Genomic DNA, 25,975 nt, shown 5'->3' with positions numbered 1-25,975 from the left:
GATGTTTCCCTGGGGAGTTACACCAAAGTATATCTTAGAATTTGCAGAAAATCTCAATTGAAACAGAACGTGTAACTTTTGAACCAAAACCCAGATTCGAAAAACAAACACATATTAGTAGTGTCCTGAGTCGGGAATGCTAAAAACCCAACCCATTTTGTGATCTGATGTTTCCCTGGGGAGTTACACCAAAGTATATCTTAGAATTTGCAGAAAATCTCAATTGAACTAGAACGTGTTAGTTTTGAACCAAAGCTCAGATCCGAAAAACAAAGGTATATTAGTAGTGTCCTGAGTCGGGAATGCTAAAAATCCAACCCATTTTGTGATCTGATGTTTCCCTGGGGAGTTACACCAAAGTATATCTTAGAATTTGCAGAAAATCTCAATTGAACTAGAACGTGTTAGTTTTGAACCAAAGCTCAGATCCGAAAAACAAACGTATATTAGTAGTGTCCTGAGTCGGGAATGCTAAAAAACCAACCCATTTTGTGATCTGATGTTTCCCTGGGGAGTTACACCAAAGTATATCTTAGAATTTGCAGAAAAACTCAATTGAACCATAACGTGTACCTTTTGAACCAAAGCTCAGATTCGAAAAACAAAGGTATACGAGTAGTGTCCTGAGTCGGGAATGCTAAAAAACCAACCCATTTTGTGATCTGATGTTTCCCTGGGGAGTTACACCAAAGTATATCTTAGAATTTGCAGAAAAACTCAATTGAAACAGAACGTGTAACTTTTGAACCAAAACCCAGATTCGAAAAACAAACACATATTAGTAGTGTCCTGAGTCGGGAATGCTAAAAACCCAACCCATTTTGTGATCTGATGTTTCCCTGGGGAGTTACACCAAAGTATATCTTAGAATTTGCAGAAAATCTCAATTGAACTAGAATGTGTTAGTTTTGAACCAAAGCTCAGATCCGAAAAACAAAGGTATATTAGTAGTGTCCTGAGTCGGGAATGCTAAAAATCCAACCCATTTTGTGATCTGATGTTTCCCTGGGGAGTTACACCAAAGTATATCTTAGAATTTGCAGAAAATCTCAATTGAACTAGAACGTGTTAGTTTTGAACCAAAGCTCAGATCCGAAAAACAAACGTATATTAGTAGTGTCCTGAGTCGGGAATGCTAAAAAACCAACCCATTTTGTGATCTGATGTTTCCCTGGGGAGTTACACCAAAGTATATCTTAGAATTTGCAGAAAAACTCAATTGAACCATAACGTGTACCTTTTGAACCAAAGCTCAGATTCGAAAAACAAAGGTATACGAGTAGTGTCCTGAGTCGGGAATGCTAAAAAACCAACCCATTTTGTGATCTGATGTTTCCCTGGGGAGTTACACCAAAGTATATCTTAGAATTTGCAGAAAAACTCAATTCAACCAGAACGTGTTACTTTTGAACCAAAGCTCAGATTCGAAAAACAAAGGTATATTAGTAGTGTCCTGAGTCGGGAATGCTAAAAATCCAACCCATTTTGTGATCTGATGTTTCCCTGGGGAGTTACACCCAAGTATATCTTAGAATTTGCAGAAAAACTCAATTGAACCATAACGTGTACCTTTTGAACCAAAGCTCAGATTCGAAAAACAAAGGTATATTAGTAGTGTCCTGAGTCGGGAATGCTAAAAATCCAACCCATTTTGTGATCTGATGTTTCCCTGGGGAGTTACACCAAAGTATATCTTAGAATTTGCAGAAAATCTCAATTGAACTAGAACATGTACCTTTTGAACCAAAGCTCAGATCCGAAAAACAAAGGTATATGAGTAGTGTCCTGAGTCGGGAATGCTAAAAAACCAACCCATTTTGTGATCTGATGTTTCCCTGGGGAGTTACACCAAAGTATATCTTAGAATTTGCATAAAAACTCAATTCAACCAGAACGTGTTACTTTTGAACCAAAGCTCAGATTCGAAAAACAAAGGTATATTAGTAGTGTCCTGAGTCGGGAATGCTAAAAAACCAACCCATTTTGTGATCTGATGTTTCCCTGGGGAGTTACACCAAAGTATATCTTAGAATTTGCAGAAAATCTCAATTGAACCAGAACGTGTAACTTTTGAACCAAAACCCAGATTCGAAAAACAAACACATATTAGTAGTGTCCTGAGTCGGGAATGCTAAAAACCCAACCCATTTTGTGATCTGATGTTTCCCTGGGGAGTTACACCAAAGTATATCTTAGAATTTGCAGAAAAACTCAATTCAACCAGAACGTGTTAGTTTTGAACCAAAGCTCAGATCCGAAAAACAAAGGTATATTAGTAGTGTCCTGAGTCGGGAATGCTAAAAAACCAACCCATTTTGTGATCTGATGTTTCCCTGGGGAGTTACACCAAAGTATATCTTAGAATTTGCAGAAAAACTCAATTGAACCATAACGTGTACCTTTTGAACCAAAGCTCAGATTCGAAAAACAAAGGTATATTAGTAGTGTCCTGAGTCGGGAATGCTAAAAAACCAACCCATTTTGTGATCTGATGTTTCCCTGGGGAGTTACACCAAAGTATATCTTAGAATTTGCAGAAAATCTCAATTGAACCAGAACGTGTAACTTTTGAACCAAAGCTCAGATTCGAAAAACAAACATATATTAGTAGTGTCCTGAGTCGGGAATGCTAAAAAACCAACCCATTTTGTGATCTGATGTTTCCCTCGGGAGTTACACCCAAGTATATCTTAGAATTTGCAGAAAAACTCAATTCAACCAAACGTGTACCTTTTGAACCAAAGCTCAGATTCGAAAAACAAAGGTATATTAGTAGTGTCCTGAGTTGGGAATGCTAAAAAACCAACCCAATTTGTGATCTGATGTTTCCCTGGGGAGTTACACCAAAGTATATCTTAGAATTTGCAGAAAAACTCAATTGAACCATAACGTGTACCTTTTGAACCAAAGCTCAGATTCGAAAAACAAACACATATTAGTAGTGTCCTGAGTCGGGAATGCTAAAAATCCAACCCATTTTGTGATCTGATCTTTCCCTGGGGAGTTACACCCAAGTATATCTTAGAATTTGCAGAAAAACTCAATTCAACCAGAACGTGTTAGTTTTGAACCAAAGCTCAGATCCGAAAAACAAAGGTATATTAGTAGTGTCCTGAGTCGGGAATGCTAAAAAACCAACCCATTTTGTGATCTGATGTTTCCCTGGGGAGTTACACCAAAGTATATCTTAGAATTTGCAGAAAAACTCAATTGAACCATAACGTGTACCTTTTGAACCAAAGCTCAGATTCGAAAAACAAAGGTATATTAGTAGTGTCCTGAGTCGGGAATGCTAAAAAACCAACCCAATTTGTGATCTGATGTTTCCCTGGGGAGTTACACCAAAGTATATCTTAGAATTTGCAGAAAATCTCAATTGAACCAGAACGTGTAACTTTTGAACCAAAGCTCAGATTCGAAAAACAAACACATATTAGTAGTGTCCTGAGTCGGGAATGCTAAAAATCCAACCCATTTTGTGATCTGATCTTTCCCTGGGGAGTTACACCCAAGTATATCTTAGAATTTGCAGAAAATCTCAATTGAACCAGAACGTGTTAGTTTTGAACCAAAGCTCAGATCCGAAAAACAAAGGTATATTAGTAGTGTCCTGAGTCGGGAATGCTAAAAATCCAACCCATTTTGTGATCTGATGTTTCCCTGGGGAGTTACACCCAAGTATATCTTAGAATTTGCAGAAAATCTCAATTGAACCAGAACGTGTAACTTTTGAACCAAAACCCAGATTCGAAAAACAAACACATATTAGTAGTGTCCTGAGTCGGGAATGCTAAAAACCCAACCCATTTTGTGATCTGATGTTTCCCTGGGGAGTTACACCAAAGTATATCTTAGAATTTGCAGAAAATCTCAATTCAACCAGAACGTGTTAGTTTTGAACCAAAGCTCAGATCCGAAAAACAAAGGTATATTAGTAGTGTCCTGAGTCGGGAATGCTAAAAAACCAACCCATTTTGTGATCTGATGTTTCCCTGGGGAGTTACACCAAAGTATATCTTAGAATTTGCAGAAAATCTCAATTGAAACAGAACGTGTAACTTTTGAACCAAAACCCAGATTCGAAAAACAAACACATATTAGTAGTGTCCTGAGTCGGGAATGCTAAAAACCCAACCCATTTTGTGATCTGATGTTTCCCTGGGGAGTTACACCAAAGTATATCTTAGAATTTGCAGAAAATCTCAATTGAACTAGAACGTGTTAGTTTTGAACCAAAGCTCAGATCCGAAAAACAAACGTATATTAGTAGTGTCCTGAGTCGGGAATGCTAAAAAACCAACCCATTTTGTGATCTGATGTTTCCCTGGGGAGTTACACCAAAGTATATGTTAGAATTTGCAGAAAAACTCAATTGAACCATAACGTGTACCTTTTGAACCAAAGCTCAGATTCGAAAAACAAAGGTATATTAGTAGTGTCCTGAGTCGGGAATGCTAAAAAACCAACCCAATTTGTGATCTGATGTTTCCCTGGGGAGTTACACCAAAGTATATCTTAGAATTTGCAGGAAATCTCAATTGAACCAGAACGTGTAACTTTTGAACCAAAGCTCAGATTCGAAAAACAAACACATATTAGTAGTGTCCTGAGTCGGGAATGCTAAAAATCCAACCCATTTTGTGATCTGATCTTTCCCTGGGGAGTTACACCCAAGTATATCTTAGAATTTGCAGAAAATCTCAATTGAACCAGAACGTGTTAGTTTTGAACCAAAGCTCAGATCCGAAAAACAAAGGTATATTAGTAGTGTCCTGAGTCGGGAATGCTAAAAATCCAACCCATTTTGTGATCTGATGTTTCCCTGGGGAGTTACACCCAAGTATATCTTAGAATTTGCAGAAAATCTCAATTGAACCAGAACGTGTAACTTTTGAACCAAAACCCAGATTCGAAAAACAAACACATATTAGTAGTGTCCTGAGTCGGGAATGCTAAAAACCCAACCCATTTTGTGATCTGATGTTTCCCTGGGGAGTTACACCAAAGTATATCTTAGAATTTGCAGAAAATCTCAATTCAACCAGAACGTGTTAGTTTTGAACCAAAGCTCAGATCCGAAAAACAAAGGTATATTAGTAGTGTCCTGAGTCGGGAATGCTAAAAAACCAACCCATTTTGTGATCTGATGTTTCCCTGGGGAGTTACACCAAAGTATATCTTAGAATTTGCAGAAAATCTCAATTGAAACAGAACGTGTAACTTTTGAACCAAAACCCAGATTCGAAAAACAAACACATATTAGTAGTGTCCTGAGTCGGGAATGCTAAAAACCCAACCCATTTTGTGATCTGATGTTTCCCTGGGGAGTTACACCAAAGTATATCTTAGAATTTGCAGAAAATCTCAATTGAACTAGAATGTGTTAGTTTTGAACCAAAGCTCAGATCCGAAAAACAAAGGTATATTAGTAGTGTCCTGAGTCGGGAATGCTAAAAATCCAACCCATTTTGTGATCTGATGTTTCCCTGGGGAGTTACACCAAAGTATATCTTAGAATTTGCAGAAAATCTCAATTGAACTAGAACGTGTTAGTTTTGAACCAAAGCTCAGATCCGAAAAACAAACGTATATTAGTAGTGTCCTGAGTCGGGAATGCTAAAAAACCAACCCATTTTGTGATCTGATGTTTCCCTGGGGAGTTACACCAAAGTATATCTTAGAATTTGCAGAAAAACTCAATTGAACCATAACGTGTACCTTTTGAACCAAAGCTCAGATTCGAAAAACAAAGGTATATTAGTAGTGTCCTGAGTCGGGAATGCTAAAAAACCAACCCATTTTGTGATCTGATGTTTCCCTGGGGAGTTACACCAAAGTATATCTTAGAATTTGCAGAAAATCTCAATTGAACCAGAACGTGTAACTTTTGAACCAAAGCTCAGATTCGAAAAACAAACATATATTAGTAGTGTCCTGAGTCGGGAATGCTAAAAAACCAACCCATTTTGTGATCTGATGTTTCCCTCGGGAGTTACACCCAAGTATATCTTAGAATTTGCAGAAAAACTCAATTCAACCAAACGTGTACCTTTTGAACCAAAGCTCAGATTCGAAAAACAAAGGTATATTAGTAGTGTCCTGAGTTGGGAATGCTAAAAAACCAACCCAATTTGTGATCTGATGTTTCCCTGGGGAGTTACACCAAAGTATATCTTAGAATTTGCAGAAAAACTCAATTGAACCATAACGTGTACCTTTTGAACCAAAGCTCAGATTCGAAAAACAAACACATATTAGTAGTGTCCTGAGTCGGGAATGCTAAAAATCCAACCCATTTTGTGATCTGATCTTTCCCTGGGGAGTTACACCCAAGTATATCTTAGAATTTGCAGAAAAACTCAATTCAACCAGAACGTGTTAGTTTTGAACCAAAGCTCAGATCCGAAAAACAAAGGTATATTAGTAGTGTCCTGAGTCGGGAATGCTAAAAAACCAACCCATTTTGTGATCTGATGTTTCCCTGGGGAGTTACACCAAAGTATATCTTAGAATTTGCAGAAAAACTCAATTGAACCATAACGTGTACCTTTTGAACCAAAGCTCAGATTCGAAAAACAAAGGTATATTAGTAGTGTCCTGAGTCGGGAATGCTAAAAAACCAACCCAATTTGTGATCTGATGTTTCCCTGGGGAGTTACACCAAAGTATATCTTAGAATTTGCAGAAAATCTCAATTGAACCAGAACGTGTAACTTTTGAACCAAAGCTCAGATTCGAAAAACAAACACATATTAGTAGTGTCCTGAGTCGGGAATGCTAAAAATCCAACCCATTTTGTGATCTGATCTTTCCCTGGGGAGTTACACCCAAGTATATCTTAGAATTTGCAGAAAAACTCAATTCAACCAGAACGTGTTAGTTTTGAACCAAAGCTCAGATCCGAAAAACAAAGGTATATTAGTAGTGTCCTGAGTCGGGAATGCTAAAAAACCAACCCATTTTGTGATCTGATGTTTCCCTGGGGAGTTACACCAAAGTATATCTTAGAATTTGCAGAAAAACTCAATTGAACCATAACGTGTACCTTTTGAACCAAAGCTCAGATTCGAAAAACAAAGGTATATTAGTAGTGTCCTGAGTCGGGAATGCTAAAAAACCAACCCATTTTGTGATCTGATGTTTCCCTGGGGAGTTACACCAAAGTATATCTTAGAATTTGCAGAAAATCTCAATTGAACCAGAACGTGTAACTTTTGAACCAAAGCTCAGATTCGAAAAACAAACATATATTAGTAGTGTCCTGAGTCGGGAATGCTAAAAATCCAACCCATTTTGTGATCTGATGTTTCCCTGGGGAGTTACACCCAAGTATATCTTAGAATTTGCAGAAAAACTCAATTCAACCAGAACGTGTAACTTTTGAACCAAAGCTCAGATTCGAAAAACAAACATATATTTGTAGTGTCCTGAGTCGGGAATGCTAAAAATCCAACCCATTTTGTGATCTGATGTTTCCCTGGGGAGTTACACCCAAGTATATCTTAGAATTTGCAGAAAATCTCAATTGAACTAGAACGTGTTAGTTTTGAACCAAAGCTCAGATCCGAAAAACAAAGGTATATTAGTAGTGTCCTGAGTCGGGAATGCTAAAAAACCAACCCATTTTGTGATCTGATGTTTCCCTGGGGAGTTACACCAAAGTATATCTTAGAATTTGCAGAAAATCTCAATTGAACCATAACGTGTACCTTTTGAACCAAAGCTCAGATTCGAAAAACAAAGGTATATTAGTAGTGTCCTGAGTCGGGAATGCTAAAAAACCAACCCAATTTGTGATCTGATGTTTCCCTGGGGAGTTACACCAAAGTATATCTTAGAATTTGCAGAAAATCTCAATTGAACCAGAACGTGTAACTTTTGAACCAAAGCTCAGATTCGAAAAACAAACACATATTAGTAGTGTCCTGAGTCGGGAATGCTAAAAATCCAACCCATTTTGTGATCTGATCTTTCCCTGGGGAGTTACACCCAAGTATATCTTAGAATTTGCAGAAAATCTCAATTGAACCAGAACGTGTTAGTTTTGAACCAAAGCTCAGATCCGAAAAACAAAGGTATATTAGTAGTGTCCTGAGTCGGGAATGCTAAAAATCCAACCCATTTTGTGATCTGATGTTTCCCTGGGGAGTTACACCCAAGTATATCTTAGAATTTGCAGAAAATCTCAATTGAACCAGAACGTGTAACTTTTGAACCAAAACCCAGATTCGAAAAACAAACACATATTAGTAGTGTCCTGAGTCGGGAATGCTAAAAACCCAACCCATTTTGTGATCTGATGTTTCCCTGGGGAGTTACACCAAAGTATATCTTAGAATTTGCAGAAAATCTCAATTCAACCAGAACGTGTTAGTTTTGAACCAAAGCTCAGATCCGAAAAACAAAGGTATATTAGTAGTGTCCTGAGTCGGGAATGCTAAAAAACCAACCCATTTTGTGATCTGATGTTTCCCTGGGGAGTTACACCAAAGTATATCTTAGAATTTGCAGAAAATCTCAATTGAAACAGAACGTGTAACTTTTGAACCAAAACCCAGATTCGAAAAACAAACACATATTAGTAGTGTCCTGAGTCGGGAATGCTAAAAACCCAACCCATTTTGTGATCTGATGTTTCCCTGGGGAGTTACACCAAAGTATATCTTAGAATTTGCAGAAAATCTCAATTGAACTAGAACGTGTTAGTTTTGAACCAAAGCTCAGATCCGAAAAACAAACGTATATTAGTAGTGTCCTGAGTCGGGAATGCTAAAAAACCAACCCATTTTGTGATCTGATGTTTCCCTGGGGAGTTACACCAAAGTATATCTTAGAATTTGCAGAAAAACTCAATTGAACCATAACGTGTACCTTTTGAACCAAAGCTCAGATTCGAAAAACAAAGGTATATTAGTAGTGTCCTGAGTCGGGAATGCTAAAAAACCAACCCAATTTGTGATCTGATGTTTCCCTGGGGAGTTACACCAAAGTATATCTTAGAATTTGCAGAAAATCTCAATTGAACCAGAACGTGTAACTTTTGAACCAAAGCTCAGATTCGAAAAACAAACACATATTAGTAGTGTCCTGAGTCGGGAATGCTAAAAATCCAACCCATTTTGTGATCTGATCTTTCCCTGGGGAGTTACACCCAAGTATATCTTAGAATTTGCAGAAAATCTCAATTGAACCAGAACGTGTTAGTTTTGAACCAAAGCTCAGATCCGAAAAACAAAGGTATATTAGTAGTGTCCTGAGTCGGGAATGCTAAAAATCCAACCCATTTTGTGATCTGATGTTTCCCTGGGGAGTTACACCCAAGTATATCTTAGAATTTGCAGAAAATCTCAATTGAACCAGAACGTGTAACTTTTGAACCAAAACCCAGATTCGAAAAACAAACACATATTAGTAGTGTCCTGAGTCGGGAATGCTAAAAACCCAACCCATTTTGTGATCTGATGTTTCCCTGGGGAGTTACACCAAAGTATATCTTAGAATTTGCAGAAAATCTCAATTCAACCAGAACGTGTTAGTTTTGAACCAAAGCTCAGATCCGAAAAACAAAGGTATATTAGTAGTGTCCTGAGTCGGGAATGCTAAAAAACCAACCCATTTTGTGATCTGATGTTTCCCTGGGGAGTTACACCAAAGTATATCTTAGAATTTGCAGAAAATCTCAATTGAAACAGAACGTGTAACTTTTGAACCAAAACCCAGATTCGAAAAACAAACACATATTAGTAGTGTCCTGAGTCGGGAATGCTAAAAACCCAACCCATTTTGTGATCTGATGTTTCCCTGGGGAGTTACACCAAAGTATATCTTAGAATTTGCAGAAAATCTCAATTGAACTAGAATGTGTTAGTTTTGAACCAAAGCTCAGATCCGAAAAACAAAGGTATATTAGTAGTGTCCTGAGTCGGGAATGCTAAAAATCCAACCCATTTTGTGATCTGATGTTTCCCTGGGGAGTTACACCAAAGTATATCTTAGAATTTGCAGAAAATCTCAATTGAACTAGAACGTGTTAGTTTTGAACCAAAGCTCAGATCCGAAAAACAAACGTATATTAGTAGTGTCCTGAGTCGGGAATGCTAAAAAACCAACCCATTTTGTGATCTGATGTTTCCCTGGGGAGTTACACCAAAGTATATCTTAGAATTTGCAGAAAAACTCAATTGAACCATAACGTGTACCTTTTGAACCAAAGCTCAGATTCGAAAAACAAAGGTATATTAGTAGTGTCCTGAGTCGGGAATGCTAAAAAACCAACCCATTTTGTGATCTGATGTTTCCCTGGGGAGTTACACCAAAGTATATCTTAGAATTTGCAGAAAATCTCAATTGAACCAGAACGTGTAACTTTTGAACCAAAGCTCAGATTCGAAAAACAAACATATATTAGTAGTGTCCTGAGTCGGGAATGCTAAAAAACCAACCCATTTTGTGATCTGATGTTTCCCTCGGGAGTTACACCCAAGTATATCTTAGAATTTGCAGAAAAACTCAATTCAACCAAACGTGTACCTTTTGAACCAAAGCTCAGATTCGAAAAACAAAGGTATATTAGTAGTGTCCTGAGTTGGGAATGCTAAAAAACCAACCCAATTTGTGATCTGATGTTTCCCTGGGGAGTTACACCAAAGTATATCTTAGAATTTGCAGAAAAACTCAATTGAACCATAACGTGTACCTTTTGAACCAAAGCTCAGATTCGAAAAACAAACACATATTAGTAGTGTCCTGAGTCGGGAATGCTAAAAATCCAACCCATTTTGTGATCTGATCTTTCCCTGGGGAGTTACACCCAAGTATATCTTAGAATTTGCAGAAAAACTCAATTCAACCAGAACGTGTTAGTTTTGAACCAAAGCTCAGATCCGAAAAACAAAGGTATATTAGTAGTGTCCTGAGTCGGGAATGCTAAAAAACCAACCCATTTTGTGATCTGATGTTTCCCTGGGGAGTTACACCAAAGTATATCTTAGAATTTGCAGAAAAACTCAATTGAACCATAACGTGTACCTTTTGAACCAAAGCTCAGATTCGAAAAACAAAGGTATATTAGTAGTGTCCTGAGTCGGGAATGCTAAAAAACCAACCCAATTTGTGATCTGATGTTTCCCTGGGGAGTTACACCAAAGTATATCTTAGAATTTGCAGAAAATCTCAATTGAACCAGAACGTGTAACTTTTGAACCAAAGCTCAGATTCGAAAAACAAACACATATTAGTAGTGTCCTGAGTCGGGAATGCTAAAAATCCAACCCATTTTGTGATCTGATCTTTCCCTGGGGAGTTACACCCAAGTATATCTTAGAATTTGCAGAAAAACTCAATTCAACCAGAACGTGTTAGTTTTGAACCAAAGCTCAGATCCGAAAAACAAAGGTATATTAGTAGTGTCCTGAGTCGGGAATGCTAAAAAACCAACCCATTTTGTGATCTGATGTTTCCCTGGGGAGTTACACCAAAGTATATCTTAGAATTTGCAGAAAAACTCAATTGAACCATAACGTGTACCTTTTGAACCAAAGCTCAGATTCGAAAAACAAAGGTATATTAGTAGTGTCCTGAGTCGGGAATGCTAAAAAACCAACCCATTTTGTGATCTGATGTTTCCCTGGGGAGTTACACCAAAGTATATCTTAGAATTTGCAGAAAATCTCAATTGAACCAGAACGTGTAACTTTTGAACCAAAGCTCAGATTCGAAAAACAAACATATATTAGTAGTGTCCTGAGTCGGGAATGCTAAAAATCCAACCCATTTTGTGATCTGATGTTTCCCTGGGGAGTTACACCCAAGTATATCTTAGAATTTGCAGAAAAACTCAATTCAACCAGAACGTGTAACTTTTGAACCAAAGCTCAGATTCGAAAAACAAACATATATTTGTAGTGTCCTGAGTCGGGAATGCTAAAAATCCAACCCATTTTGTGATCTGATGTTTCCCTGGGGAGTTACACCCAAGTATATCTTAGAATTTGCAGAAAATCTCAATTGAACTAGAACGTGTTAGTTTTGAACCAAAGCTCAGATCCGAAAAACAAAGGTATATTAGTAGTGTCCTGAGTCGGGAATGCTAAAAAACCAACCCATTTTGTGATCTGATGTTTCCCTGGGGAGTTACACCAAAGTATATCTTAGAATTTGCAGAAAATCTCAATTGAACCAGAACGTGTAACTTTTGAACCAAAGCTCAGATTCGAAAAACAAACATATATTAGTAGTGTCCTGAGTCGGGAATGCTAAAAAACCAACCCATTTTGTGATCTGATGTTTCCCTCGGGAGTTACACCCAAGTATATCTTAGAATTTGCAGAAAAACTCAATTCAACCAAACGTGTACCTTTTGAACCAAAGCTCAGATTCGAAAAACAAAGGTATATTAGTAGTGTCCTGAGTTGGGAATGCTAAAAAACCAACCCAATTTGTGATCTGATGTTTCCCTGGGGAGTTACACCAAAGTATATCTTAGAATTTGCAGAAAAACTCAATTGAACCATAACGTGTACCTTTTGAACCAAAGCTCAGATTCGAAAAACAAACACATATTAGTAGTGTCCTGAGTCGGGAATGCTAAAAATCCAACCCATTTTGTGATCTGATCTTTCCCTGGGGAGTTACACCCAAGTATATCTTAGAATTTGCAGAAAAACTCAATTCAACCAGAACGTGTTAGTTTTGAACCAAAGCTCAGATCCGAAAAACAAAGGTATATTAGTAGTGTCCTGAGTCGGGAATGCTAAAAAACCAACCCATTTTGTGATCTGATGTTTCCCTGGGGAGTTACACCAAAGTATATCTTAGAATTTGCAGAAAAACTCAATTGAACCATAACGTGTACCTTTTGAACCAAAGCTCAGATTCGAAAAACAAAGGTATATTAGTAGTGTCCTGAGTCGGGAATGCTAAAAAACCAACCCAATTTGTGATCTGATGTTTCCCTGGGGAGTTACACCAAAGTATATCTTAGAATTTGCAGAAAATCTCAATTGAACCAGAACGTGTAACTTTTGAACCAAAGCTCAGATTCGAAAAACAAACACATATTAGTAGTGTCCTGAGTCGGGAATGCTAAAAATCCAACCCATTTTGTGATCTGATCTTTCCCTGGGGAGTTACACCCAAGTATATCTTAGAATTTGCAGAAAAACTCAATTCAACCAGAACGTGTTAGTTTTGAACCAAAGCTCAGATCCGAAAAACAAAGGTATATTAGTAGTGTCCTGAGTCGGGAATGCTAAAAAACCAACCCATTTTGTGATCTGATGTTTCCCTGGGGAGTTACACCAAAGTATATCTTAGAATTTGCAGAAAAACTCAATTGAACCATAACGTGTACCTTTTGAACCAAAGCTCAGATTCGAAAAACAAAGGTATATTAGTAGTGTCCTGAGTCGGGAATGCTAAAAAACCAACCCATTTTGTGATCTGATGTTTCCCTGGGGAGTTACACCAAAGTATATCTTAGAATTTGCAGAAAATCTCAATTGAACCAGAACGTGTAACTTTTGAACCAAAGCTCAGATTCGAAAAACAAACATATATTAGTAGTGTCCTGAGTCGGGAATGCTAAAAATCCAACCCATTTTGTGATCTGATGTTTCCCTGGGGAGTTACACCCAAGTATATCTTAGAATTTGCAGAAAAACTCAATTCAACCAGAACGTGTTAGTTTTGAACCAAAGCTCAGATCCGAAAAACAAAGGTATATTAGTAGTGTCCTGAGTCGGGAATGCTAAAAAACCAACCCATTTTGTGATCTGATGTTTCCCTGGGGAGTTACACCCAAGTATATCTTAGAATTTGCAGAAAAACTCAATTCAACCAGAACGTGTTAGTTTTGAACCAAAGCTCAGATCCGAAAAACAAAGGTATATTAGTAGTGTCCTGAGTCGGGAATGCTAAAAAACCAACCCATTTTGTGATCTGATGTTTCCCTGGGGAGTTACACCAAAGTATATCTTAGAATTTGCAGAAAAACTCAATTGAACCATAACGTGTACCTTTTGAACCAAAGCTCAGATTCGAAAAACAAAGGTATATTAGTAGTGTCCTGAGTCGGGAATGCTAAAAAACCAACCCATTTTGTGATCTGATGTTTCCCTGGGGAGTTACACCAAAGTATATCTTAGAATTTGCAGAAAATCTCAATTGAACCAGAACGTGTAACTTTTGAACCAAAGCTCAGATTCGAAAAACAAACATATATTAGTAGTGTCCTGAGTCGGGAATGCTAAAAATCCAACCCATTTTGTGATCTGATGTTTCCCTGGGGAGTTACACCCAAGTATATCTTAGAATTTGCAGAAAAACTCAATTCAACCAGAACGTGTTAGTTTTGAACCAAAGCTCAGATCCGAAAAACAAAGGTATATTAGTAGTGTCCTGAGTCGGGAATGCTAAAAAACCAACCCATTTTGTGATCTGATGTTTCCCTGGGGAGTTACACCCAAGTATATCTTAGAATTTGCAGAAAAACTCAATTCAACCAGAACGTGTTAGTTTTGAACCAAAGCTCAGATCCGAAAAACAAAGGTATATTAGTAGTGTCCTGAGTCGGGAATGCTAAAAAACCAACCCATTTTGTGATCTGATGTTTCCCTGGGGAGTTACACCAAAGTATATCTTAGAATTTGCAGAAAAACTCAATTGAACCATAACGTGTACCTTTTGAACCAAAGCTCAGATTCGAAAAACAAAGGTATATTAGTAGTGTCCTGAGTCGGGAATGCTAAAAAACCAACCCATTTTGTGATCTGATGTTTCCCTGGGGAGTTACACCAAAGTATATCTTAGAATTTGCAGAAAATCTCAATTGAACCAGAACGTGTAACTTTTGAACCAAAGCTCAGATTCGAAAAACAAACATATATTAGTAGTGTCCTGAGTCGGGAATGCTAAAAATCCAACCCATTTTGTGATCTGATGTTTCCCTGGGGAGTTACACCCAAGTATATCTTAGAATTTGCAGAAAATCTCAATTGAACTAGAACGTGTTAGTTTTGAACCAAAGCTCAGATCCGAAAAACAAAGGTATATTAGTAGTGTCCTGAGTCGGGAATGCTAAAAAACCAACCCATTTTGTGATCTGATGTTTCCCTGGGGAGTTACACCAAAGTATATCTTAGAATTTGCAGAAAAACTCAATTGAACCATAACGTGTACCTTTTGAACCAAAGCTCAGATTCGAAAAACAAAGGTATATTAGTAGTGTCCTGAGTCGGGAATGCTAAAAAACCAACCCATTTTGTGATCTGATGTTTCCCTGGGGAGTTACACCAAAGTATATCTTAGAATTTGCAGAAAAACTCAATTGAACCAGAACGTGTACCTTTTGAACCAAAGCTCAGATCCGAAAAACAAAGGTATATGAGTAGTGTCCTGAGTCGGGAATGCTAAAAAACCAACCCATTTTGTGATCTGATGTTTCCCTGGGGAGTTACACCAAAGTATATCTTAGAATTTGCAGAAAAACTCAATTGAACCATAACGTGTACCTTTTGAACCAAAGCTCAGATTCGAAAAACAAAGGTATATTAGTAGTGTCCTGAGTCGGGAATGCTAAAAAACCAACCCATTTTGTGATCTGATGTTTCCCTGGGGAGTTACACCAAAGTATATCTTAGAATTTGCAGAAAATCTCAATTGAACCAGAACGTGTAACTTTTGAACCAAAGCTCAGATTCGAAAAACAAAGGTATATTAGTAGTGTCCTGAGTCGGGAATGCTAAAAAACCAACCCATTTTGTGATCTGATGTTTCCCTGGGGAGTTACACCAAAGTATATCTTAGAATTTGCAGAAAAACTCAATTGAACCATAACGTGTACCTTTTGAACCAAAGCTCAGATTCGAAAAACAAAGGTATATTAGTAGTGTCCTGAGTCGGGAATGCTAAAAAACCAACCCATTTTGTGATCTGATGTTTCCCTGGGGAGTTACACCAAAGTATATCTTAGAATTTGCAGAAAATCTCAATTGAACCAGAACGTGTAACTTTTGAACCAAAGCTCAGATTCGAAAAACAAACATATATTAGTAGTGTCCTGAGTCGGGAATGCTAAAAATCCAACCCATTTTGTGATCTGATGTTTCCCTAGGGAGTTACACCAAAGTATATCTTAGAATTTGCAGAAAATCTCAATTGAACTAGAATGTGTTAGTTTTGAACCAAAGCTCAGATCCGAAAAACAAACGTATATTAGTAGTGTCCTGAGTCGGGAATGCTAAAAAACCAACCCATTTTGTGATCTGATGTTTCCCTGGGGAGTTACACCAAAGTATATCTTAGAATTTGCAGAAAATCTCAATTGAACCAGAACGTGTAACTTTTGAACCAAAGCTCAGATTCGAAAAACAAACATATATTAGTAGTGTCCTGAGTCGGGAATGCTAAAAATCCAACCCATTTTGTGATCTGATGTTTCCCTAGGGAGTTACACCAAAGTATATCTTAGAATTTGCAGAAAATCTCAATTGAACTAGAATGTGTTAGTTTTGAACCAAAGCTCAGATCCGAAAAACAAACGTATATTAGTAGTGTCCTGAGTCGGGAATGCTAAAAAACAAACCCATTTTGTGATCTGATGTTTCCCTGGGGAGTTACACCAAAGTATATCTTAGAATTTGCAGAAAAACTCAATTGAACCATAACGTGTACCTTTTGAACCAAAGCTCAGATTCGAAAAACAAAGGTATATTAGTAGTGTCCTGAGTCGGGAATGCTAAAAAACCAACCCATTTTGTGATCTGATGTTTCCCTGGGGAGTTACACCAAAGTATATCTTAGAATTTGCAGAAAAACTCAATTGAACCATAACGTGTACCTTTTGAACCAAAGCTCAGATTCGAAAAACAAAGGTATATTAGTAGTGTCCTGAGTCGGGAATGCTAAAAAACCAACCCATTTTGTGATCTGATGTTTCCCTGGGGAGTTACACCAAAGTATATCTTAGAATTTGCAGAAAATCTCAATTGAACCAGAACGTGTAACTTTTGAACCAAAGCTCAGATTCGAAAAACAAAGGTATATTAGTAGTGTCCTGAGTCGGGAATGCTAAAAAACCAACCCATTTTGTGATCTGATGTTTCCCTGGGGAGTTACACCAAAGTATATCTTAGAATTTGCAGAAAAACTCAATTGAACCATAACGTGTACCTTTTGAACCAAAGCTCAGATTCGAAAAACAAAGGTATATTAGTAGTGTCCTGAGTCGGGAATGCTAAAAAACCAACCCATTTTGTGATCTGATGTTTCCCTGGGGAGTTACACCAAAGTATATCTTAGAATTTGCAGAAAATCTCAATTGAACCAGAACGTGTAACTTTTGAACCAAAGCTCAGATTCGAAAAACAAACATATATTAGTAGTGTCCTGAGTCGGGAATGCTAAAAATCCAACCCATTTTGTGATCTGATGTTTCCCTAGGGAGTTACACCAAAGTATATCTTAGAATTTGCAGAAAATCTCAATTGAACTAGAATGTGTTAGTTTTGAACCAAAGCTCAGATCCGAAAAACAAACGTATATTAGTAGTGTCCTGAGTCGGGAATGCTAAAAAACAAACCCATTTTGTGATCTGATGTTTCCCTGGGGAGTTACACCAAAGTATATCTTAGAATTTGCAGAAAAACTCAATTGAACCATAACGTGTACCTTTTGAACCAAAGCTCAGATTCGAAAAACAAAGGTATATTAGTAGTGTCCTGAGTCGGGAATGCTAAAAATCCAACCCATTTTGTGATCTGATGTTTCCCTGGGGAGTTACACCAAAGTATATCTTAGAATTTGCAGAAAAACTCAATTGAACCATAACGTGTACCTTTTGAACCAAAGCTCAGATTCGAAAAACAAAGGTATACGAGTAGTGTCCTGAGTCGGGAATGCTAAAAAACCAACCCATTTTGTGATCTGATGTTTCCCTGGGGAGTTACACCAAAGTATATCTTAGAATTTGCAGAAAAACTCAATTCAACCAGAACGTGTTACTTTTGAACCAAAGCTCAGATTCGAAAAACAAAGGTATATTAGTAGTGTCCTGAGTCGGGAATGCTAAAAATCCAACCCATTTTGTGATCTGATGTTTCCCTGGGGAGTTACACCAAAGTATATCTTAGAATTTGCAGAAAATCTCAATTGAACTAGAACGTGTTAGTTTTGAACCAAAGCTCAGATCCGAAAAACAAATGTATATTAGTAGTGTCCTGAGTCGGGAATGCTAAAAAACAAACCCATTTTGTGATCTGATGTTTCCCAGGGGAGTTACACCAAAGTATATCTTAGAATTTGCAGAAAAACTCAATTGAACCATAACGTGTACCTTTTGAACCAAAGCTCAGATTCGAAAAACAAAGGTATATTAGTAGTGTCCTGAGTCGGGAATGCTAAAAATCCAACCCATTTTGTGATCTGATGTTTCCCTGGGGAGTTACACCAAAGTATATCTTAGAATTTGCAGAAAAACTCAATTGAACCATAACGTGTACCTTTTGAACCAAAGCTCAGATTCGAAAAACAAAGGTATATTAGTAGTGTCCTGAGTCGGGAATGCTAAAAATCCAACCCATTTTGTGATCTGATGTTTCCCTGGGGAGTTACACCAAAGTATATCTTAGAATTTGCAGAAAATCTCAATTGAACCAGAACGTGTAACTTTTGAACCAAAACCCAGATTCGAAAAACAAACACATATTAGTAGTGTCCTGAGTCAGGAATGCTAAAAACCCAACCCATTTTGTGATCTGATGTTTCCCTGGGGAGTTACACCAAAGTATATCTTAGAATTTGCAGAAAAACTCAATTCAACCAGAACGTGTTAGTTTTGAACCAAAGCTCAGATCCGAAAAACAAAGGTATATTAGTAGTGTCCTGAGTCGGGAATGCTAAAAAACCAACCCATTTTGTGATCTGATGTTCCCCTGGGGAGTTACACCAAAGTATATCTTAGAATTTGCAGAAAAACTCAATTGAACCATAACGTGTACCTTTTGAACCAAAGCTCAGATTCGAAAAACAAAGGTATATTAGTAGTGTCCTGAGTCGGGAATGCTAAAAAACCAACCCATTTTGTGATCTGATGTTTCCCTGGGGAGTTACACCAAAGTATATCTTAGAATTTGCAGAAAATCTCAATTGAACCAGAACGTGTAACTTTTGAACCAAAGCTCAGATTCGAAAAACAAACACATATTAGTAGTGTCCTGAGTCGGGAATGCTAAAAATCCAACCCATTTTGTGATCTGATCTTTCCCTGGGGAGTTACACCCAAGTATATCTTAGAATTTGCAGAAAAACTCAATTGAACCATAACGTGTACCTTTTGAACCAAAGCTCAGATTCGAAAAACAAAGGTATATTAGTAGTGTCCTGAGTCGGGAATGCTAAAAAACCAACCGATTTTGTGATCTGATGTTTCCCTGGGGAGTTACACCCAAGTATATCTTAGAATTTGCAGAAAAACTCAATTCAACCAGAACGTGTAACTTTTGAACCAAAGCTCAAATTCGAAAAACAAACATATATTAGTAGTGTCCTGAGTCGGGAATGCTAAAAAACCAACCCATTTTGTGATCTGATGTTTCCCTGGGGAGTTACACCAAAGTATATCTTAGAATTTGCAGAAAAACTCAATTCAACCAGAACGTGTTAGTTTTGAACCAAAGCTCAGATCCGAAAAACAAAGGTATATTAGTAGTGTCCTGAGTCGGGAATGCTAAAAAACCAACCCATTTTGTGATCTGATGTTCCCCTGGGGAGTTACACCAAAGTATATCTTAGAATTTGCAGAAAAACTCAATTGAACCATAACGTGTACCTTTTGAACCAAAGCTCAGATTCGAAAAACAAAGGTATATTAGTAGTGTCCTGAGTCGGGAATGCTAAAAAACCAACCCATTTTGTGATCTGATGTTTCCCTGGGGAGTTACACCAAAGTATATCTTAGAATTTGCAGAAAATCTCAATTGAACCAGAACGTGTAACTTTTGAACCAAAGCTCAGATTCGAAAAACAAACACATATTAGTAGTGTCCTGAGTCGGGAATGCTAAAAATCCAACCCATTTTGTGATCTGATCTTTCCCTGGGGAGTTACACCCAAGTATATCTTAGAATTTGCAGAAAAACTCAATTGAACCATAACGTGTACCTTTTGAACCAAAGCTCAGATTCGAAAAACAAAGGTATATTAGTAGTGTCCTGAGTCGGGAATGCTAAAAAACCAACCGATTTTGTGATCTGATGTTTCCCTGGGGAGTTACACCCAAGTATATCTTAGAATTTGCAGAAAAACTCAATTCAACCAGAACGTGTAACTTTTGAACCAAAGCTCAGATTCGAAAAACAAACATATATTAGTAGTGTCCTGAGTCGGGAATGCTAAAAAACCAACCCATTTTGTGATCTGATGTTTCCCTCGGGAGTTACACCCAAGTATATCTTAGAATTTGCAGAAAAACTCAATTCAACCAGAACGTGTACCTTTTGAACCAAAGCTCAGATTCGAAAAACAAAGGTATATTAGTAGTGTCCTGAGTCGGGAATGCTAAAAAACCAACCCAATTTGTGATCTGATGTTTCCCTGGGGAGTTACACCAAAGTATATCTTAGAATTTGCAGAAAATCTCAATTGAACCAGAACGTGTAACTTTTGAACCAAAGCTCAGATTCGAAAAACAAACACATATTAGTAGTGTCCTGAGTCGGGAATGCTAAAAATCCAACCCATTTTGTGATCTGATCTTTCCCTGGGGAGTTACACCCAAGTATATCTTAGAATTTGCAGAAAAACTCAATTGAACCATAACGTGTACCTTTTGAACCAAAGCTCAGATTCGAAAAACAAAGGTATATTAGTAGTGTCCTGAGTCGGGAATGCTAAAAATCCAACCCATTTTGTGATCTGATGTTTCCCTGGGGAGTTACACCAAAGTATATCTTAGAATTTGCAGAAAAACTCAATTGAACCATAACGTGTACCTTTTGAACCAAAGCTCAGATTCGAAAAACAAACACATATTAGTAGTGTCCTGAGTCGGGAATGCTAAAAATCCAACCCATTTTGTGATCTGATGTTTCCCTGGGGAGTTACACCAAAGTATATCTTAGAATTTGCAGAAAATCTCAATTGAACCAGAACGTGTAACTTTTGAACCAAAACCCAGATTCGAAAAACAAACACATATTAGTAGTGTCCTGAGTCAGGAATGCTAAAAACCCAACCCATTTTGTGATCTGATGTTTCCCTGGGGAGTTACACCAAAGTATATCTTAGAATTTGCAGAAAAACTCAATTCAACCAGAACGTGTTAGTTTTGAACCAAAGCTCAGATCCGAAAAACAAAGGTATATTAGTAGTGTCCTGAGTCGGGAATGCTAAAAAACCAACCCATTTTGTGATCTGATGTTCCCCTGGGGAGTTACACCAAAGTATATCTCAGAATTTGCAGAAAAACTCAATTGAACCATAACGTGTACCTTTTGAACCAAAGCTCAGATTCGAAAAACAAAGGTATATTAGTAGTGTCCTGAGTCGGGAATGCTAAAAAACCAACCCATTTTGTGATCTGATGTTTCCCTGGGGAGTTACACCAAAGTATATCTTAGAATTTGCAGAAAAACTCAATTGAACCATAACGTGTACCTTTTGAACCAAAGCTCAGATTCGAAAAACAAAGGTATATTAGTAGTGTCCTGAGTCGGGAATGCTAAAAAACCAACCCAATTTGTGATCTGATGTTTCCCTGGGGAGTTACACCAAAGTATATCTTAGAATTTGCAGAAAATCTCAATTGAACCAGAACGTGTAACTTTTGAACCAAAGCTCAGATTCGAAAAACAAACACATATTAGTAGTGTCCTGAGTCGGGAATGCTAAAAATCCAACCCATTTTGTGATCTGATCTTTCCCTGGGGAGTTACACCCAAGTATATCTTAGAATTTGCAGAAAAACTCAATTGAACCATAACGTGTACCTTTTGAACCAAAGCTCAGATTCGAAAAACAAAGGTATATTAGTAGTGTCCTGAGTCGGGAATGCTAAAAAACCAACCGATTTTGTGATCTGATGTTTCCCTGGGGAGTTACACCCAAGTATATCTTAGAATTTGCAGAAAATCTCAATTGAACCAGAACGTGTAACTTTTGAACCAAAGCTCAGATTCGAAAAACAAACATATATTAGTAGTGTCCTGAGTCGGGAATGCTAAAAAACCAACCCATTTTGTGATCTGATGTTTCCCTCGGGAGTTACACCCAAGTATATCTTAGAATTTGCAGAAAAACTCAATTCAACCAGAACGTGTAACTTTTGAACCAAAGCTCAGATTCGAAAAACAAACATATATTAGTAGTGTCCTGAGTCGGGAATGCTAAAAAACCAACCCATTTTGTGATCTGATGTTTCCCGCGGGAGTTACACCCAAGTATATCTTAGAATTTGCAGAAAAACTCAATTCAACCAGAACGTGTACCTTTTGAACCAAAGCTCAGATTCGAAAAACAAAGGTATATTAGTAGTGTCCTGAGTCGGGAATGCTAAAAAACCAACCCAATTTGTGATCTGATGTTTCCCTGGGGAGTTACACCAAAGTATATCTTAGAATTTGCAGAAAATCTCAATTGAACCAGAACGTGTAACTTTTGAACCAAAGCTCAGATTCGAAAAACAAACACATATTAGTAGTGTCCTGAGTCGGGAATGCTAAAAATCCAACCCATTTTGTGATCTGATCTTTCCCTGGGGAGTTACACCCAAGTATATCTTAGAATTTGCAGAAAAACTCAATTCAACCAGAACGTGTTAGTTTTGAACCAAAGCTCAGATCCGAAAAACAAAGGTATATTAGTAGTGTCCTGAGTCGGGAATGCTAAAAAACCAACCCATTTTGTGATCTGATGTTTCCCTGGGGAGTTACACCAAAGTATATCTTAGAATTTGCAGAAAAACTCAATTGAACCATAACGTGTACCTTTTGAACCAAAGCTCAGATTCGAAAAACAAAGGTATATTAGTAGTGTCCTGAGTCGGGAATGCTAAAAAACCAACCCATTTTGTGATCTGATGTTTCCCTGGGGAGTTACACCAAAGTATATCTTAGAATTTGCAGAAAATCTCAATTGAACCAGAACGTGTAACTTTTGAACCAAAGCTCAGATTCGAAAAACAAACATATATTAGTAGTGTCCTGAGTCGGGAATGCTAAAAATCCAACCCATTTTGTGATCTGATGTTTCCCTGGGGAGTTACACCCAAGTATATCTTAGAATTTGCAGAAAAACTCAATTCAACCAGAACGTGTTAGTTTTGAACCAAAGCTCAGATCCGAAAAACAAAGGTATATTAGTAGTGTCCTGAGTCGGGAATGCTAAAAAACCAACCCATTTTGTGATCTGATGTTTCCCTGGGGAGTTACACCAAAGTATATCTTAGAATTTGCAGAAAAACTCAATTGAACCATAACGTGTACCTTTTGAACCAAAGCTCAGATTCGAAAAACAAAGGTATATTAGTAGTGTCCTGAGTCGGGAATGCTAAAAAACCAACCCATTTTGTGATCTGATGTTTCCCTGGGGAGTTACACCAAAGTATATCTTAGAATTTGCAGAAAATCTCAATTGAACCAGAACGTGTAACTTTTGAACCAAAGCTCAGATTCGAAAAACAAACATATATTAGTAGTGTCCTGAGTCGGGAATGCTAAAAATCCAACCCATTTTGTGATCTGATGTTTCCCTGGGGAGTTACACCAAAGTATATCTTAGAATTTGCAGAAAATCTCAATTGAACTAGAACGTGTTAGTTTTGAACCAAAGCTCAGATCCGAAAAACAAACGTATATTAGTAGTGTCCTGAGTCGGGAATGCTAAAAAACAAACCCATTTTGTGATCTGATGTTTCCCTGGGGAGTTACACCAAAGTATATCTTAGAATTTGCAGAAAAACTCAATTGAACCATAACGTGTACCTTTTGAACCAAAGCTCAGATTCGAAAAACAAAGGTATATTAGTAGTGTCCTGAGTCGGGAATGCTAAAAATCCAACCCATTTTGTGATCTGATGTTTCCCTGGGGAGTTACACCAAAGTATATCTTAGAATTTGCAGAAAAACTCAATTGAACCATAACGTGTACCTTTTGAACCAAAGCTCAGATTCGAAAAACAAAGGTATACGAGTAGTGTCCTGAGTCGGGAATGCTAAAAAACCAACCCATTTTGTGATCTGATGTTTCCCTGGGGAGTTACACCAAAGTATATCTTAGAATTTGCAGAAAAACTCAATTCAACCAGAACGTGTTACTTTTGAACCAAAGCTCAGATTCGAAAAACAAAGGTATATTAGTAGTGTCCTGAGTCGGGAATGCTAAAAATCCAACCCATTTTGTGATCTGATGTTTCCCTGGGGAGTTACACCAAAGTATATCTTAGAATTTGCAGAAAATCTCAATTGAACTAGAACGTGTTAGTTTTGAACCAAAGCTCAGATCCGAAAAACAAACGTATATTAGTAGTGTCCTGAGTCGGGAATGCTAAAAAACAAACCCATTTTGTGATCTGATGTTTCCCAGGGGAGTTACACCAAAGTATATCTTAGAATTTGCAGAAAAACTCAATTGAACCATAACGTGTACCTTTTGAACCAAAGCTCAGATTCGAAAAACAAAGGTATATTAGTAGTGTCCTGAGTCGGGAATGCTAAAAATCCAACCCATTTTGTGATCTGATGTTTCCCTGGGGAGTTACACCAAAGTATATCTTAGAATTTGCAGAAAAACTCAATTGAACCATAACGTGTACCTTTTGAACCAAAGCTCAGATTCGAAAAACAAAGGTATATTAGTAGTGTCCTGAGTCGGGAATGCTAAAAATCCAACCCATTTTGTGATCTGATGTTTCCCTGGGGAGTTACACCAAAGTATATCTTAGAATTTGCAGAAAATCTCAATTGAACCAGAACGTGTAACTTTTGAACCAAAACCCAGATTCGAAAAACAAACACATATTAGTAGTGTCCTGAGTCAGGAATGCTAAAAACCCAACCCATTTTGTGATCTGATGTTTCCCTGGGGAGTTACACCAAAGTATATCTTAGAATTTGCAGAAAAACTCAATTCAACCAGAACGTGTTAGTTTTGAACCAAAGCTCAGATCCGAAAAACAAAGGTATATTAGTAGTGTCCTGAGTCGGGAATGCTAAAAAACCAACCCATTTTGTGATCTGATGTTCCCCTGGGGAGTTACACCAAAGTATATCTTAGAATTTGCAGAAAAACTCAATTGAACCATAACGTGTACCTTTTGAACCAAAGCTCAGATTCGAAAAACAAAGGTATATTAGTAGTGTCCTGAGTCGGGAATGCTAAAAAACAAACCCATTTTGTGATCTGATGTTTCCCTGGGGAGTTACACCAAAGTATATCTTAGAATTTGCAGAAAATCTCAATTGAACCAGAACGTGTAACTTTTGAACCAAAGCTCAGATTCGAAAAACAAACACATATTAGTAGTGTCCTGAGTCGGGAATGCTAAAAATCCAACCCATTTTGTGATCTGATGTTTCCCTGGGGAGTTACACCCAAGTATATCTTAGAATTTGCAGAAAAACTCAATTCAACCAGAACGTGTTAGTTTTGAACCAAAGCTCAGATCCGAAAAACAAAGGTATATTAGTAGTGTCCTGAGTCGGGAATGCTAAAAAACCAACCCATTTTGTGATCTGATGTTTCCCTGGGGAGTTACATCAAAGTATATCTTAGAATTTGCAGAAAAACTCAATTGAACCATAACGTGTACCTTTTGAACCAAAGCTCAGATTCGAAAAACAAAGGTATATTAGTAGTGTCCTGAGTCGGGAATGCTAAAAAACCAACCCATTTTGTGATCTGATGTTTCCCTGGGGAGTTACACCAAAGTATATCTTAGAATTTGCAGAAAATCTCAATTGAACCAGAACGTGTAACTTTTGAA

The sequence above is a fragment of the Thamnophis sirtalis genome, unplaced genomic scaffold (assembly GCF_051295495.1).
Source record: "Thamnophis sirtalis isolate CommonGarterSnake01/CBP01778 unplaced genomic scaffold, rThaSir2_p1.2 scaffold_3, whole genome shotgun sequence".
Taxonomy (NCBI): domain Eukaryota; kingdom Metazoa; phylum Chordata; class Lepidosauria; order Squamata; family Natricidae; genus Thamnophis; species Thamnophis sirtalis.
Note: the sequence above shows the minus strand (reverse complement) of the source record.